Source organism: Salmo salar, chromosome ssa24 (genome assembly GCF_905237065.1).
Source record: "Salmo salar chromosome ssa24, Ssal_v3.1, whole genome shotgun sequence".
Taxonomy (NCBI): domain Eukaryota; kingdom Metazoa; phylum Chordata; class Actinopteri; order Salmoniformes; family Salmonidae; genus Salmo; species Salmo salar.
In genome coordinates, this window is record NC_059465.1 from 48,249,921 (window position 1) to 48,267,097 (window position 17,177).

General features: G+C 44.6%; 1 protein-coding gene across 1 annotated transcript in view; it reads left to right on the plus strand.

The window, feature by feature from the left end:
* The window catches only part of dmrt1 (doublesex and mab-3 related transcription factor 1), a 64,709-nt gene that overhangs the window by 39,325 nt on the left and 8,207 nt on the right, over positions 1-17,177 (plus strand). The gene's annotated exons all lie outside the window — the stretch shown is intronic.

The following is a 17,177-nucleotide window of genomic DNA, read 5'->3' on the forward strand; positions in this document are numbered from 1 at the left end:
GTACACAATATGTGATGCATGTTTCATTATGGTACTACACGTAAATACATCACTGTAAAAGGACTAGTAGAGAGAAATACTACAGACACAGTGGAATCACTGAACAAAATCTGAAATGTATTGATGAAATACAGTAAAATCACAACATGGGTTTCTTTTGAATCAAAGCAAAAATAATTAGCTACAAAAAAGGAAAAAACTACAGTAAAACATCAAGTGCAGTGTTCCTCACCTGGCTTACTGTAAAAAGCTAACTACAGTAAAACATCACCTGCAGTGTTTCTCACCTGGCTTACTGTAAAACGCTAACTACAGTAAAACATCAAGTGCAGTGTCCCTCACCTGGCTTACTGTAAAAAGCAAAGGGTTGATTACTGTACTTCTATATTTCCATCAACCCTGTCTTGTGGATTTGGCCACATGCTTCTCATCCACATCACAAAATGGATGTTTTCATCAGCCAAACATCTCGGGAAGAATCTTCCGGGCGAATCCAGGCCTGACACTGGCCTGGCCTGGAGAAGGGCGGCTTGTCCGTGAGGGCGCCTATCATATACCTTCCACCTCCACGTGGAGAAACATTCCTCAATCGGGTTTTAGGAAAAGAGAGAATAGTGATAAGTACAGGGTGGTATATTGTGGATGGGCCTGAAACCATTTGATGGGCCTGAAACCATGCTTGCACCATTTGAGCGTGGTGGAACCTGACATTATCCCACACAATGACATAGGTCACACCATCAGCTCTACAGACCTGATTTATCTCATCAAGGAAGGATACAAGGAGAGCTGCGTTATATGATCCAATAGGTCTACATCCCACCACACCATCAGCACTACAGACCTGATTTATCTCATCAAGGAAGGATACAAGGAGAGCTGCGTTATATGATCCAATAGGTCTACATCCCACCACACCATCAGCACTACAGACCTGATTTACCTCATCAAGGAAGGATACAAGGAGAGCTGCGTTATATGATCCAATAGGAGGTCTGCATCACACCACGCCATCTTCCGATATAGCTGCACACGTGGTGATGTTGGCCCCATGTCGTCCGGGTACTTGGATGGTTACCCGCTGGCCAATGAAAATTCCGACCTCTCCTCCTTGTCTCGGCCAGGTTGAAGCCTGCCTCATCCTAAAAAGAGGAATTTGTGATGGTTTTCGTCAGCGTCCAGCTCCATCACCCTCTAAAAATACATCTTGGAAAGAGAATTAACTGATTACAATGATGTAGAATTTTGGGGGGAATTTTTCACAACAGGCATCTTGAAACTGAATATACCTGAACATACTCAGTCCTCAGTTACTTCAACATACTCAGTCCTCAGTTACTTCAACATACTCAGTCCTCAGTTACTTCAACATACTCAGTCCTCAGTTACTTCAACATACTCAGTCCTCAGTTACTTCAACATACTCAGTCCTCAGTTACTTCAACATACTCAGTCCTCAGTTACTTCAACATACTCAGTCCTCAGTTACTTCAACATACTCAGTCCTCAGTTACTTCACTCTGTCTGCATTTCTTTCAAAAGGCCCACGGTCTTTCAACAGGCCCACGGTCTTTCAACAGGCCCACGGTACAGCTGTTATAGAGACCCCTGGTGCCTTTTCAGCGTGCGCGCAACAGTCTGCAAACTAATGGCTTCCACATTGTTGAACACGTCGTCATTGTCCAACATGTGCTGCGAATATCATTTCTGTGCCGAACCAAATTGACCACAGCCCTGCTCTTGTTGGTCAGTCTGAATTTTGCCTCCGCCTCCCCTATTTGGTCTAGTCTCAATTCTGTTGTGAAAATGACTGTAAGAACACATTTAGTCACATCGCCTACTCTGTGGTACACATTGGCATGCAGTATACAGTCCTTTAACAGTAGAGAGTAGCTTAATGTTTAGTCCATGCTGAAGACTTACCGGTTCTCATTGAGGAAAGTTCTGATGATTGAGGCCACGGTTGATCTTCTGAGTTTTGGTGGAATCATTGTAGCTGCCTCAGTCATTGTCATGCCGTGATTTACGACATGGTCTACAACTATCGCTCGGATTTCATTGGACACTCTTTGCTGTTGCTGCCGCTGTCTTGGTCCGTGGCCTTGTCCTCTACCACGTCCCCCCCACACCTCTCTAACGAGGCCCACGGCCACCTCTCAGAAGGGGTGCTCGTCCTCTCTAACGAGGCCCACGGCCACCTCTCAGAAGGGGTGCTCGTCCTCTCTAACGAGGCCCACGGCCACCTCTCAGAAGGGGTGCTCGTCCTCTCTAACGAGGCCCACGGCCACCTCTCAGAACGGGTGCTCGTCCTCTCTAACGAGGCCCACGGCCACCTCTCAGAAGGGGTGCTCGTCCCCTCTAACGAGGCCCACGGCCACCTCTCAGAACGGGTGCTCTTCCTCTCTAACGAGGCCCACGACCACCTCTCAGAAGGGGTGCTCGTCCCCTCTAACGAGGCCCACGGCCACCTCTCAGAAGGGGTGCTCGTCCTCTCTAACGAGGCCCACGGCCACCTCTCAGAAGGGGTGCTCGTCCCCTCTAACGAGGCCCACGGCCACCTCTCAGAAGGGGTGCTCGTCCCCTCTAACGAGGCCCACGACCACCTCTCAGAAGGGGTGCTCTTCCTCTCTAACGAGGCCCACGACCACCTCTCAGAAGGGGTGCTCGTCCTCTCTAACGAGGCCCACGGCCACCTCTCAGAAGGGGTGCTCGTCCCCTCTAACGAGGCCCACGACCACCTCTCAGAAGGGGTGCTCGTCCCCTGCCGTTCCTTTCACCACCACGTCTTCCTCCTCCCACTGCTTGACCTCTATTGTGACCTGGATCACCTGCCGGGCTCCATGTTATCTCTATGTTGTTGTAGGTGGAAACCTCTCAGTTCACTATGTACACTTAACCACAATGTGAAATCAATCATCAGTAATGAGTTGGCAGTATTGGAAAAGCGATTCCAAGGGCCTGCATACATACACTCACCAGGCCACTTTATTAGGTACACCTGCGTGTTAAACGCAAATAGCCTGCTCCTTCGAACAGCGAATCACGTGGCTGCCTGCAACTCAATATATAGAGTATATAGAGTAGAGAGCTTTAGTTGTTGTTCGACCAAACATTGCAACAGGCAAGATGAGTAATCTAAGCAACTTTGACCGTGGTATGATTGTTGATGCCACACATGCTGATTCCAGCATCTCAGAAACAGCTGCCTTCCTGGGATTTTAACGCACTACAGTCTCTAGAGTTTACAGAGAATGGTGCGATAAACAAAACATATTCAGTGAGCGGCAGTTCCAGCCAGTCAGCCAGACAGTCAGTCAGCCAGCCAGTCAGCCTGACAGCCATTCAGAGAGCCAGACAGCCAGAGAGCCAGACAGCCAGTCAGTCAGAAAGCCAGCCAGCCAGACAGCCAGAGAGCCAGACAGCCAGTCAGTCAGACAGCCAGCCAGTCAGACAGACAGCCAGCCAGTCAGTCAGCCAGTCAGCCAGACAGCCAGAGAGCCAGACAGCCAGACAGCCAGTCAGTCAGACAGCCAGCCAGTCAGACAGACAGCCAGCCAGTCAGTCAGCCAGTCAGACAGCAGGTCAGCTAGTCAGAAGAGGAGAGGAGCTGGACAGGTAGGAGAGGAGATGGACAGGTATGAGAGGAGATGGACAGGAGAGAGAGGAGATGGACAGGTGAGAGAGGAGATGGACAGGTATGAGAGGAGATGGACAGGAGAGAGAGGAGATGGACAGCTGAGAGAGGAGATGGACAGGAGAGAGAGGAGATGGACAGGTAGGAGAGAAGATGGACAGGAGAGAGAGGAGATGGACAGGAGGGGGAGGAGATGGACAGGTAGGAGAGGAGATGGACAGGTAGGAGAGGAGATGGACAGGTGAGAGAGGAGATGGACAGGAGAGAGAGGAGATGGACAGGTAGGAGAGGAGATGGACAGGTAAGAGAGGAGATGGACAGGTGAGAGAGGAGATGGACAGGCATGAGAGGAGATGGACAGGAGAGAGAGGAAATGGACAGGTAGAAGAGGAGGTGGACAGGTGAGAGAGGAGATGGACAGGTAGAAGAGGAGATGGACAGGTGAGAGAGGAGATGGACAGGTGGAGAGGAGATGGACAGGTGTGATAGGAGATGGACAAGTGTGATAGGAGATGGACAGGTAAGAGAGGGGACAGGTCAGAGAGGGGACAGATAGAAGAGGATATGGACAGGTGAGAGAGGAGATGTACAGGTAAGAGAGGAGATGGACAGGTAGGAGAGGAGCTGGATGGGTGATGGTGAGAGAGGAGATGGACAGGAGAGAGAGGAGATGGACAGGTAGGAGAGGAGATGGACAGGTAGGAGAGGAGATGGACAGGTGGAAGAGGAGATGGACAGGTAAGAGAGGAGATGGACAGGTAGAAGAGGAGATGGACAGGTAAGAGAGGAGATGGACAGGTGTGATAGGAGATGGACAGGAAGGAGAGGGGACAGATGCGAGAGGGGACAGGTAGAAGAGGAGATGGACAGGTAAGAGAGGAGATGGACAGGTAGAAGAGGAGATGGACAGGTAGAAGAGGAGATGGACAGGTAGGAGAGGAGATGGACAGGTAGAAGAGGAGATGGACAGGTAAGAGAGGAGATGGACAGGTAGGAGAGGAGATGGACAGGTGTGATAGGAGATGGACAGGTAGGAGAGCGGACAGGTGAGAGAGGGGACAGGTAGATATGGACATGTGGAGAGGAGATGGACAGGTAGGAGAGGAGATGGACAGGTAGGAGAGGATGAAGAGAGAGCAGCTGGAGTAGTAGTGTTCTGGGGTGATCCATGTCTCCTTCAGGGCCAAAAAGTCAAGGGACTGAAGAGCAGCCTAGGCTGAGATGAACTCTGCGTTCTTGACCACAGATCTGCAGTTCCAAACGCTGCCTTACACGGGACCCAAACCGGCATCGTGCATAAATGTATTTTGTCCCCCTACACCAAACGCAATCACGACACGCAGGTTAAAATATCAAAACAAACTCTGAACCAATGACATTAATTTGGGGACAGGTCGAAAAGCATTAAACATGTATGGCAATTTAGCTAGTTAGCTTGCACTTGCTAGCTAATTTGTCCTATTTAGCTAGCTTGCTGTTGCTAGCTAATTTGTCCTGGGATATAAATGTTGAGTTGTGCATTTCAGGTAAAATAACAAGGTCCTCTACTCAGACAATTAATCCACACGTAAAACGGCCAACCAAATCGTTTCCAGTCATCTCTCCTCCTTCCAGGCTTTTTCATCTTTGAACTTATATGGTGATCGGCATCTAAACTTTCATAGTATTACCACGACGACCGACAAAACAGTTCGTCTTTCAATCACCCACGTGGGTATAACCAATGAGGAGATGTGTTGTTGTACATGGATATGGGGGTTCTGTGTTGTGTTGTATTTCCAGCATAATAATCACAAGACCTTCCAGTTGTTTTGGAGCTTGTCTGTTTGCAGTAAGGAGGTACAGTTTGGCACATTGACCTTGTACAGTCCTGCACAGTCAGTTGGCATGGTTATCTAAACAGGGTTAGAGAACTGGTTATCAGAGTAGTGTTCCCCTCCTCTCCTCTCTCCTCCTTATCCTCCTCTTCCTCCCCCTCCTCCTTTCTCCTGCTCCTCCCCTCATCCTCCTTATTCATATCTTCCTCTCTCCTCCTCCTCTCTCCTTTTCCTTTCTCCTCTTCCTCTCTTCTCCTGCTCTCTCATCTTCCTCCTCTTTCTCCTTCTCTCTCCTCTTCCTCTCTACTCTTCCCTCCTTCTCCACCTTCTCTTCCTCTCTCCTCTTCCTCTCTTCTCCTGCTCTCTCTTCCTCTTTCTCCTTCTCTCTCCTCTTCCTCTCTTCTCTTCCTCCTACTTCTCCTCATTCTCCTCCTCTCTCCTCTTCCTCTCCTCTTCCTCTCTTTCTCTCTTCTGTTTCACCTCCTCTCCTTTTTCCTCTCTCCTCTTCATTCTTCTCTTCCTCTCTCCTCTTCCTCCTCCTCTCCTCTTCCTCCTCCTCCTCCTTCCCTTCCTCTCTCCTCTTCATCCTTCTCTTCCTCTCTCCTATTCCTATTCCTCCTCCTCTCTCCTCTTCCTCCGTCTCCTCCTTCTCTTCCTCTCTCCTCTTCCTCCTTCTCTATCCTCTTCCTCCTTCTCTTCCTCTCCTCCTCTTCTCTCCTCTTCCTCATCTTTCTGCTCCTCTCTCCTCTTCCTCTCTCATCCTCTCTCCTCTTCCTCCTTCCTCCTCTTCCTCTCTCCTCCTCCTCTCTTCCTCTCTCCTCCTCCTCCTTCTCTTCTCCTCCTCCTCCTCTTCCTCTCTTCCTCTCTCTTCCTCTCTTCCTCTCTCCTCCTCCTTCTCTTCCTCTCTCTTCCTCTTCCTCTCTCTTCCTCTCTTCCTCTCTCCTCCTCCTCCTCCTCTTTCTCTCTCTCTTCTTCTCTCCTCCTCCTTCTCTTCCTCTCTCCTCTTCCTCCTCCTCTTCCTCTCTCTCTTCCTCTCTTCCTCTATCCTCCTCCTTCTCTTCCACTCTCCTCCTCCTCCTCCTCTTCCTCTCTCTCTTCCTCTCTTCCTCTATCCTCCTCCTTCTCTTCCACTCTCCTCCTCCTCCTCCTCTCTCTTCCTCCTCCTCTTCCTCTCTCCTCCTCCTCCTCCTCCTCTCTCCTCCTCCTCTTCCTCTCTCTTCCTCTCTTCCTCTCTCCTCCTCCTTCTCTTCCTCTCTCCTCTTCCTTCTCCTCTCCTCCTTCTCCTACTTCTTCTCTCCTCATCCTCTCCTCCTCCTCCTCTCCTCATCCTCCTCTCTCCCCTGTGGCACCACACCAACAGGCCACTATGTCTATCACTACCAGTGATAGCGGCGGCACAACTAGTGCTGGATCCTTGCCTCCCCTCTGCCAGTTCCCAGACGGGCACTGTGCCGTTGTTCTGTGCTGTGCCTAACCCCCAGAACACAATGCCTCCACCGGACTGGCCTTGACATTCCACCTAGCTGGCCAAGGGACTGTCACTGGGAGGGAGAGACTGGGTCTATATTAGAGTGAAGATGCTAGACTTGTTAAGTGAGAATAATGTGGTCATTATTTTCAGTTGAAGAAAGACACGTCAGTGTTCTAGACAGAAGATTCTGTCTTTTTGTAATGTCATGTTATAATTTGATATCAAAATATACACAATATATACAAAAGAATGTGGACACCCTTTCAAATTAGTGGATTCGGCTATTTCAGCCACACCAGTTGCTGACAGGTGTATAAAATTGAGCACACAGCCATGCAATCTCCATAGACAAACATTGGCAGTAGAATGGCCTTTTCTGAAGAGCTCAGTGACTTTCAACGTGGCACCGTCATAGGATGCCACCTTTCCAACAAGTCAGTTCATCAAATTTCTGCCCTGCTAGAGCTGCCCCCGGTCAACTGTAAGTGCTGTTATTGTGAAGTGGAAACGTCTAGGAGCAACAACGGCTCAGCCGCGAAGTGGTAGGCCACACAAGCTCACAGAACAGGACCGCCGAGTGCTGAAGCGCGTAAAGATCATCTGTCCCTGGTTGCAACGCTCACTACCGAGTTACAAACTGCCTCTGGAAGCAACGTCAATGGGTTTCCATGGCCGAGCAGCTGCACACAAGCCTAAGATCACCATGCGCAATGCCAAGCGTTGGCTGGAGTGGTGTAAAGCTCGCCGCCATTGGACTCTGGAGAAGTGGAAACACGTTCTCTGGAGTGATGAATCACGCTTCACCATCTGGCAGTCAGACGGACGAATCTGGATTTAGCGGATGCCAGGAGAACACTACCAGCCCGAAAGCAAAGTGCCAACTGTAAAGTTTGGTGGAGGAGGAATAATGGTCTGGGGTTGTTTTCATGGTTCGGGCCCCTTAGTTCCAGTGAAGGGAAATCTTAATGCTACAGCATACAATGACATTCTAGATGATTCTGTGCTTCCAACTTTGTGGTAACAGTTTGGGGAAGGCCCTTTCCTGTTTCAGCATGACAATGCACACGTGCACAAAGCGAAGTCCATACAGAAGTGGTTTGTCGAGATCGGTGTGGAAGAACTTGACTGGCCTGCACAGAGCCCTGACCTCAACTTCATCGAATACCTTTGGGATGAATTGGAACGTCGACTGCGAGCCAGGACTAATCGCCCAACATCAGTACGACCAACCTCACTAATGCTGTTGTGGCTGAATGGACGCAAGGCGGGACCAACTCCATATTAATGCCCAAGGCTTTGGAATGAGATGTTAGACGAGCAGGTGTCCACATACTTTTGGTCATGTAGTGTAAATATCTTTGGCTTCTTTCCTTGTGTATTGAGACATGAGGACATTAGGAGGAACAGCGTGTGACAGCTCTCTCCCAGCCCTGGCGACAGGCGACAGCACCGCGCTCCCCAACAGGAAACAGGTCATTAGTTGGCCAAACACACACACACACACACACACACACACACACACACACACACACACACACACACACACCAAGCAGCCAAATAACCTTCAGGATGCCACGCCCCCTAGAGATGAAACTTGTCGTGCGTCTTTCTCCATTCGTCACGCAGGGCCTCGGCGGGCCGCCCAGTGTTCTCATAACACCCAACTTGCTGTGTATTACAGCCAGCCACCCAACCCGCCACCCAGCCCGCCACCCAACCCGCCACCCGCCACCCAACCCGCCACCCACCCAACCCGCCACCCAACCAGCCACCCAACCCGCCACCCAGCCCGCCACCCAACCCGCCACCCAACCCGCCACCCACCCAGCCCGCCACCCAACCCGCCACCCAGCCCGCCACCCAACCCGCCACCCAGCCCGCCACCCAACCCTCCACCCAGCCCGTCACCCAACCAGCCACCCAGCCCGCCACCCAACCCGCCACCCAGCCCGCCACCCAACCCGCCACCCCGCCACCCAACCCGCCACCCAGCCCGCCACCCAACCCGCCACCCTGCGCCGTAAATACACCGGACGGGAAAAGAGGTGACGCTGCAGTCAAACCCAACTTCTCCCCCAGCCTCACCCCCCAGCCTCACCCCCACACTTCACCCCCCAGTCTCACCCCCCCAGTCTCACCCCCCAGCCTCACCCCCCAGTCTCACCCCCCAGCCTCACCCCCCAGCCTCACCCCCCACACACACCCCCCAGCCCCACCCCCACACTTCACCCCCCAGCCCCACCCCCCAGGCCAGCCCCACCCCCCACACTTCACCCCCAGGCCAGCCCCACCCCCACACTTCACCCCCCAGCCTCATAATAGTATGGTATTAACTGACCCTGTATATAGTATGGTATTAACTGACCCTGTATATAGTATGGTATTAACCTGACCCTGTATATAGTATGGTATTAACTGTATATAGTATGGTATTAACTGATCCTGTATATAGTATGGTATTAACTGTATATAGTATGGTATTAACTGACCCTGTATATAGTATGGTATTAACTGTATATAGTATGGTATTAACTGACCCTGTATATAGTATGGTATTAACTGTATATAGTATGGTATTAACTGTATATAGTATGGTATTACCTGACCCTGTATATAGTATGGTATTAACTGTATATAGTATGGTATTAACTGACCCTGTATATAGTATGGTATTAACTGTATATAGTATGGTATTAACTGACCCTGTATATAGTATGTAATTATCTGACCCTGTATATAGTATGGTATTAACTGACCCTGTATATAGTATGGTATTAACTGTATATAGTATGGTATTAACTGTATATAGTATGGTATTAACTGTATATAGTATGGTATTAACCTGATCCTGTATATAGTATGGTATTAACTGACCCTGTATATAGTATGGTATTAACTGACCCTGTATATAGTATGGTATTAACTGTATATAGTATGGTATTAACTGACCCTGTATATAGTATGGTATTAACTGACCCTGTATATAGTATGGTATTAACCTGACCCTGTATATAGTATGGTATTAACTGTATATAGTATGGTATTAACTGACCCTGTATATAGTATGGTATTAACTGTATATAGTATGGTATTAACTGTATATAGTATGGTATTATCTGACCCTGTATATAGTATGGTATTAACTGTATATAGTATGGTATTAACTGTATATAGTATGGTATTATCTGATCCTGTATATAGTATGGTATTAACTGTATATAGTATGGTATTAACCTGACCCTGTATATAGTGTGGTATTAACTGACCCTGTATATAGTATGGTATTAACTGATCCTGTATATAGTATGGTATTAACTGTATATAGTATGGTATTAACTGTATATAATATGGTATTAACTGACCCTGTATATAGTATGGTATTAACTGACCCTGTATATAGTATGGTATTAACCTGACCCTGTATATAGTATGGTATTAACTGATCCTGTATATAGTATGGTATTAACTGACCCTGTATATAGTATGGTATTACCTGACCCTGTATATAGTATGGTATTAACTGACCCTGTATATAGTATGGTATTAACTGATCCTGTATATAGTATGGTATTAACTGACCCTGTATATAGTATGGTATTACCTGTATATAGTATGGTATTAACTGTATATAGTATGGTATTAACCTGACCCTGTATATATTATGGTATTAACTGATCCTGTATATAGTATGGTATTAACTGACCCTGTATATAGTATGGTATTAACTGTATATAGTATGGTATTAACTGATCCTGTATATAGTATGGTATTATCTGATCCTGTATATAGTATGGTATTAACTGTATATAGTATGGTATTAACCTGACCCTGTATATAGTATGGTATTAACTGTATATAGTATGGTATTAACCTGACCTTGTATATAGTATGGTATTAACTGTATATAGTATGGTATTAACCTGACCCTGTATATAGTATGGTATTAACTGTATATAGTATGGTATTAACCTGACCCTGTATATAGTATGGTATTAACTGTATATAGTATGGTATTAACTGACCCTGTATATAGTATGGTATTAACTGACCCTGTATATAGTATGGTATTAACTGACCCTGTATATAGTATGGTATTACCTGTATATAGTATGGTATTAACTGTATATAGTATGGTATTAACCTGACACTGTATATAGTATGGTATTAACTGTATATAGTATGGTATTAACTGTATATAGTATGGTATTAACTGATCCTGTATATAGTATGGTATTAACCTGACCCTGTATATAGTATGGTATTAACTGTATATAGTATAGTATTAACCTGACCCTGTATATAGTATGGTATTAACTGTATATAGTATGGTATTAACTGATCCTGTATATAGTATGGTATTAACCTGACCCTGTATATAGTATGGTATTAACTGTATATAGTATGGTATTAACCTGAACCTGTATATAGTATGGTATTAACTGATCCTGTATATAGTATGGTATTAACTGTATATAGTATGGTATTAACCTGACCCTGTATATAGTATGGTATTAACTGTATATAGTATGGTATTAACTGACCCTGTATATAGTATGGTATTAACTGTATATAGTATGGTATTAACTGTATATAGTATGGTATTAACTGTATATAGTATGGTATTAACCTGACCCTGTATATAGTATGGTATTAACCTGACCCTGTATATAGTATGGTATTAACCTGACCCTGTATATAGTATGGTGTTAACTGTATATAGTATGGTATTAACTGTATATAGTATGGTATTAACCTGACCCTGTATATAGTATGGTATTAACTGTATATAGTATGGTATTAACCTGACCCTGTATATAGTATGGTATTAACTGTATATAGTATGGTATTAACCTGACCCTGTATATAGTATGGTATTAACTGTATATAGTATGGTATTAACCTGACCCTGTATATAGTATGGTATTAACTGTATATAGTATGGTATTAACCTGACCCTGTATATAGTATGGTATTAACCTGACCCTGTATATAGTATGGTATTAACTGTATATAGTATGGTATTAACTGTATATAGTATGGTATTAACCTGACCCTGTATATAGTATGGTATTAACTGCGTATATAGTATGGTATTAACCTGACCCTGTATATAGTATGGTATTAACTGTATATAGTATGGTATTAACTGCTGTATATAGTATGGTATTAACTGACCCTGTATATAGTATGGTATTAACTGACCCTGTATATAGTATGGTATTAACCTGTATATAGTATGGTATTAACTGTATATAGTATGGTATTAACCTGACACTGTATATAGTATGGTATTAACTGTATATAGTATGGTATTAACTGCTATATAGTATGGTATTAACTGACCCTGTATATAGTATGGTATTAACCTGACCCTGTATATAGTATGGTATTAACTGTATATAGTATAGTATTAACCTGACCCTGTATATAGTATGGTATTAACTGTATATAGTATGGTATTAACTGATCCTGTATATAGTATGGTATTAACCTGACCCTGTATATAGTATGGTATTAACTGTATATAGTATGGTATTAACCTTACCCTGTATATAGTATGGTATTAACTGATCCTGTATATAGTATGGTATTAACTGTATATAGTATGGTATTAACCTGACCCTGTATATAGTATGGTATTAACTGTATATAGTATGGTATTAACTGACCCTGTATATAGTATGGTATTAACTGTATATAGTATGGTATTAACTGTATATAGTATGGTATTAACTGTATATAGTATGGTATTAACTGTATATAGTATGGTATTAACCTGACCCTGTATATAGTATGGTATTAACTGTATATAGTATGGTATTAACCTGACCCTGTATATAGTATGGTATTAACCTGACCCTGTATATAGTATGGTATTAACCTGACCCTGTATATAGTATGGTATTAACTGTATATAGTATGGTATTAACCTGACCCTGTATATAGTATGGTATTAACTGTATATAGTATGGTATTAACCTGACCCTGTATATAGTATGGTATTAACTGTATATAGTATGGTATTAACTGACCCTGTATATAGTATGGTATTAACTGTATATAGTATGGTATTAACCTGACCCTGTATATAGTATGGTATTAACTGTATATAGTATGGTATTAACCTGACCCTGTATATAGTATGGTATTAACTGACCCTGTATATAGTATGGTATTAACTGTATATAGTATGGTATTAACTGACCCTGTATATAGTATGGTATTAACCTGACCCTGTATATAGTATGGTATTAACCTGACCCTGTATATAGTATGGTATTAACTGACCCTATATAGTATGGTATTAACTGCCCTTATATAGTATGGTATTAACCTGATATATAGTATGGTATTAACCTTACCCTGTATATAGTATGGTATTAACTGACCCTGTCTCGGCCCCGTGGTCTCGGCCCCGTGGTCTCGGCCCCGTGGTCTCGGCCCCGTGGTCTCGGCCCCGTGGTGTCGGCCCCTGCTACCCTACAGCCATTGAGGAAATGCTGCATTTGAAATCAATGAAAGGTGCTACTCACGCAGTTAACGTTAGCTAGCTAGGGAGAGTCAAATCTTCCTGCTCTCAGAGTTTAGGGTGTTCATTCATAAAATGATGAATTCATTCCCCCCACCACATTGCAATCAAAACATTTGAACAGCCACCCTTTTGCCTCTTGACAGCACAGAGAACATCTTTCGTGCAATACTACACATTTTGCCATGGGGCGTAGGGAAAATGCTGCAGTTTTAAAGCAAGTTTGCTACAATTCTACACATTTTGCCATTGGATAGAGAGAAATGTTTTCCGTTTTTAATATGATGTCAGAGTGAGACAGACAAACCAATGGGGGTCCCCATGCCGTAATTTGACCATGATTAGTAAGTTTAGATAGCTGGCAGCTAGACTAATTTATCAATCTAAAACATTTTAGCTGACATGGCTAATTGAGTGACTGATAACAACAAGATAAACTGCTGATGCACGACCAATCAATCAATCAATCAAATGTATTTATAAAGCCCTTCTTACATCAGCCGATGTCTCAAAGTGCTGTACAGAAACCCAGCGTAAAACCCCCAAACAGCAAGCAATGCAGGTGTAGAAGCAACACCTTGTGTAGTCTACTATTACAAGTCTTCAACAGTAAGTTGAGACCCTGACTGAAAAGAGAGAAGGAAAGTGCCATTCACCACCTCTCTCCTCCTCTCTTCCTCTCCTTTCTTCCTCTCCTCCTCTCCTCTCTCCTCTTGTCCTCTCTTCTTTCCCCACCTCTCCTCTCTCCTCCTTTCTTCCTCTCCTCTCTCATCCTCTCCTCTCTCCTCCTGTCCCTCTCCTCTTTCCCCACCTCTCCTCTCTCCTCCTCTCTTCCTCTCCTCTCTCATCCTCTCCTCTCTCCTCCTGTCCCTCTCCTCTTTCCCCACCTCTCCTCTCTCCTCCTCTCGTCCTCTCCTCTCTCATCCTCTCCTCTCTCCTCCTGTCACATCTGGGCTTTTGTTCCTCTCTTCTCCTCTCACTTGCAGGAATGATTGAGTCTTGTTCACTCCCTCTTTCACGGGGCAGGAAAAAAAGCTTCCTTTTGTTAAAGCAACACAAAGACTGTTTAATAGCTGTGGATTCAAAAGTACTCCGTAGAGAGGGGGAAAGGAGAGGGAGTGTGAGGAGGGCAACAGTTCACGGGGAGAATAATCTGTGTGTGAATGATGTAAGCTAAAGCCTCTCGTGTTTCAGAGCAGTTTAAACTTGATGGACGTGTGTGGTTCAGTAAAGTGGGGTTATTGTTCATTCTCTGTCAGTGCTCAGGAGAAAAGTCTTAGAATGTGTCCCAAATGGCACCCTATTCCCTATATAGTGCACTACTTTAGACCAGGACCCTATTCCCTATATAGTGCACTACTATAGACCAGGACCCTATTCCCTATATAGTGCACTACTATAGACCAGAGCCCTATTCCCTATATAGTGCACTACTATAGACCAGAGCCCTATTCCCTATATAGTGGTACTACTATAGACCAGGGCCCTATTCCCTATATAGTGCACTACTATAGACCAGAGCCCTATTCCCTATATAGTGCACTACTATAGACCAGAGCCCTATTCCCTATATAGTGCACTACTATAGACCAGAGCCCTATTCCCTATATAGTGCACTACTATAGACCAGAGCCCTATTCCCTATATAGTGCACTACTATAGACCAGAGCCCTATTCCCTATATAGTGCACTACTATAGACCAGAGCCCTATTCCCTATATAGTGGTACTACTATAGACCAGAGCCCTATTCCCTATATAGTGCACTACTATAGACCAGAGCCCTATTCCCTATATAGTGGTACTACTATAGACCAGAGGCCTATTCCCTATATAGTGCACTACTATAGACCAGAGCCCTATTCCCTATATAGTGCACTACCTGATCTAGAACCTAATGCAGATACAATACAGATATGCAACTGAATAGAAATACTGTATTGGAATTCAGAATAATATTTTATATTATAGGGCATCACCCTCAGGGGAATTTACAAATATCATTGGACACATTACAACATGTGGATATTTAGGAGGTTTAATACCCTGACCTAGTGAGATATACATGGAGGAGGTTTAATATCCTGACCTAGTGAGATATACATGGAGGTTTAATACCCTGACCTAGTGAGATATACATGGAGGAGGTTTAATATCCTGACCTAGTGAGATATACATGGAGGTTTAATACCCTGACCTAGTGAGATATACATGGAGGAGGTTTAATATCCTGACCTAGTGAGATATACATGGCGGAGGTTTAATATCCTGACCTAGTGAGATATACATGGCGGAGGTTTAATATCCTGACCTAGTGAGATATACATGGAGGAGGTTTAATATCCTGACCTAGTGAGATATACATGGAGGAGGTTTAATATCCTGACCTAGTGAGATATACATGGAGGAGGTTTAATATCCTGACCTAGTGAGATATACATGGAGGAGGTTTAATATCCTGACCTAGTGAGATATACATGGAGGAGGTTTAATATCCTGACCTAGTGAGATATACATGGAGGAGGTTTAATATCCTGACCTAGTGAGATATACATGGAGGAGGTTTAATATCCTGACCTAGTGAGATATACATGGAGGAGGTTTAATACCCTGACCTAGTGAGATATACATGGAGGAGGTTTAATACCCTGACCTAGTGAGATATACATGGAGGAGGTTTAATACCCTGACCTAGTGAGATATACATGGAGGAGGTTTAATATCCTGACCTAGTGAGATATGCATGGAGGAGGTTTAATATCCTGACCTAGTGAGATATACATGGAGGAGGTTTAATATCCTGACCTAGTGAGATATACATGGAGGAGGTTTAATATCCTGACCTAGTGAGATATACATGGAGGAGGTTTAATACCCTGACCTAGTGAGATATACATGGAGGTTTAATACCCTGACCTAGTGAGATATACATGGAGGAGGTTTAATACCCTGACCTAGCGAGATATACATGGAGGAGGTTTAATATCCTGACCTAGTGAGATATACATGGAGGAGGTTTAATACCCTGACCTAGCGAGATATACATGGAGGAGGTTTAATACCCTGACCTAGCGAGATATACATGGAGGAGGTTTAATATCCTGACCTAGTGAGATATACATGGAGGAGGTTTAATATCCTGACCTAGTGAGATATACATGGAGGAGGTTTAATACCCTGACCTAGTGAGATATACATGGAGGAGGTTTAATATCCTGACCTAGTGAGATATACATGGAGGAGGTTTAATACCCTGACCTAGTGAGATATACATGGAGGTTTAATACCCTGACCTAGCGAGATATACATGGAGGAGGTTTAATATCCTGACCTAGCGAGATATACATGGAGGAGGTTTAATATCCTGACCTAGCGAGATATACATGGAGGAGGTTTAATATCCTGACCTAGTGAGATATACATGGAGGAGGTTTAATACCCTGACCTAGTGAGATATACATGGAGGAGGTTTAATACCCTGACCTAGTGAGATATACATGGAGGAGGTTTAATATCCTGACCTAGTGAGATATACATGGAGGAGGTTTAATACCCTGACCTAGTGAGATATACATGGAGGAGGTTTAATATCCTGACCTAGCGAGATATACATGGAGGAGGTTTAATATCCTGACCTAGTGAGATATACATGGAGGAGGTTTAATACCCTGACCTAGTGAGATATACATGGAGGAGGTTTAATATCCTGACCTAGTGAGATATACAT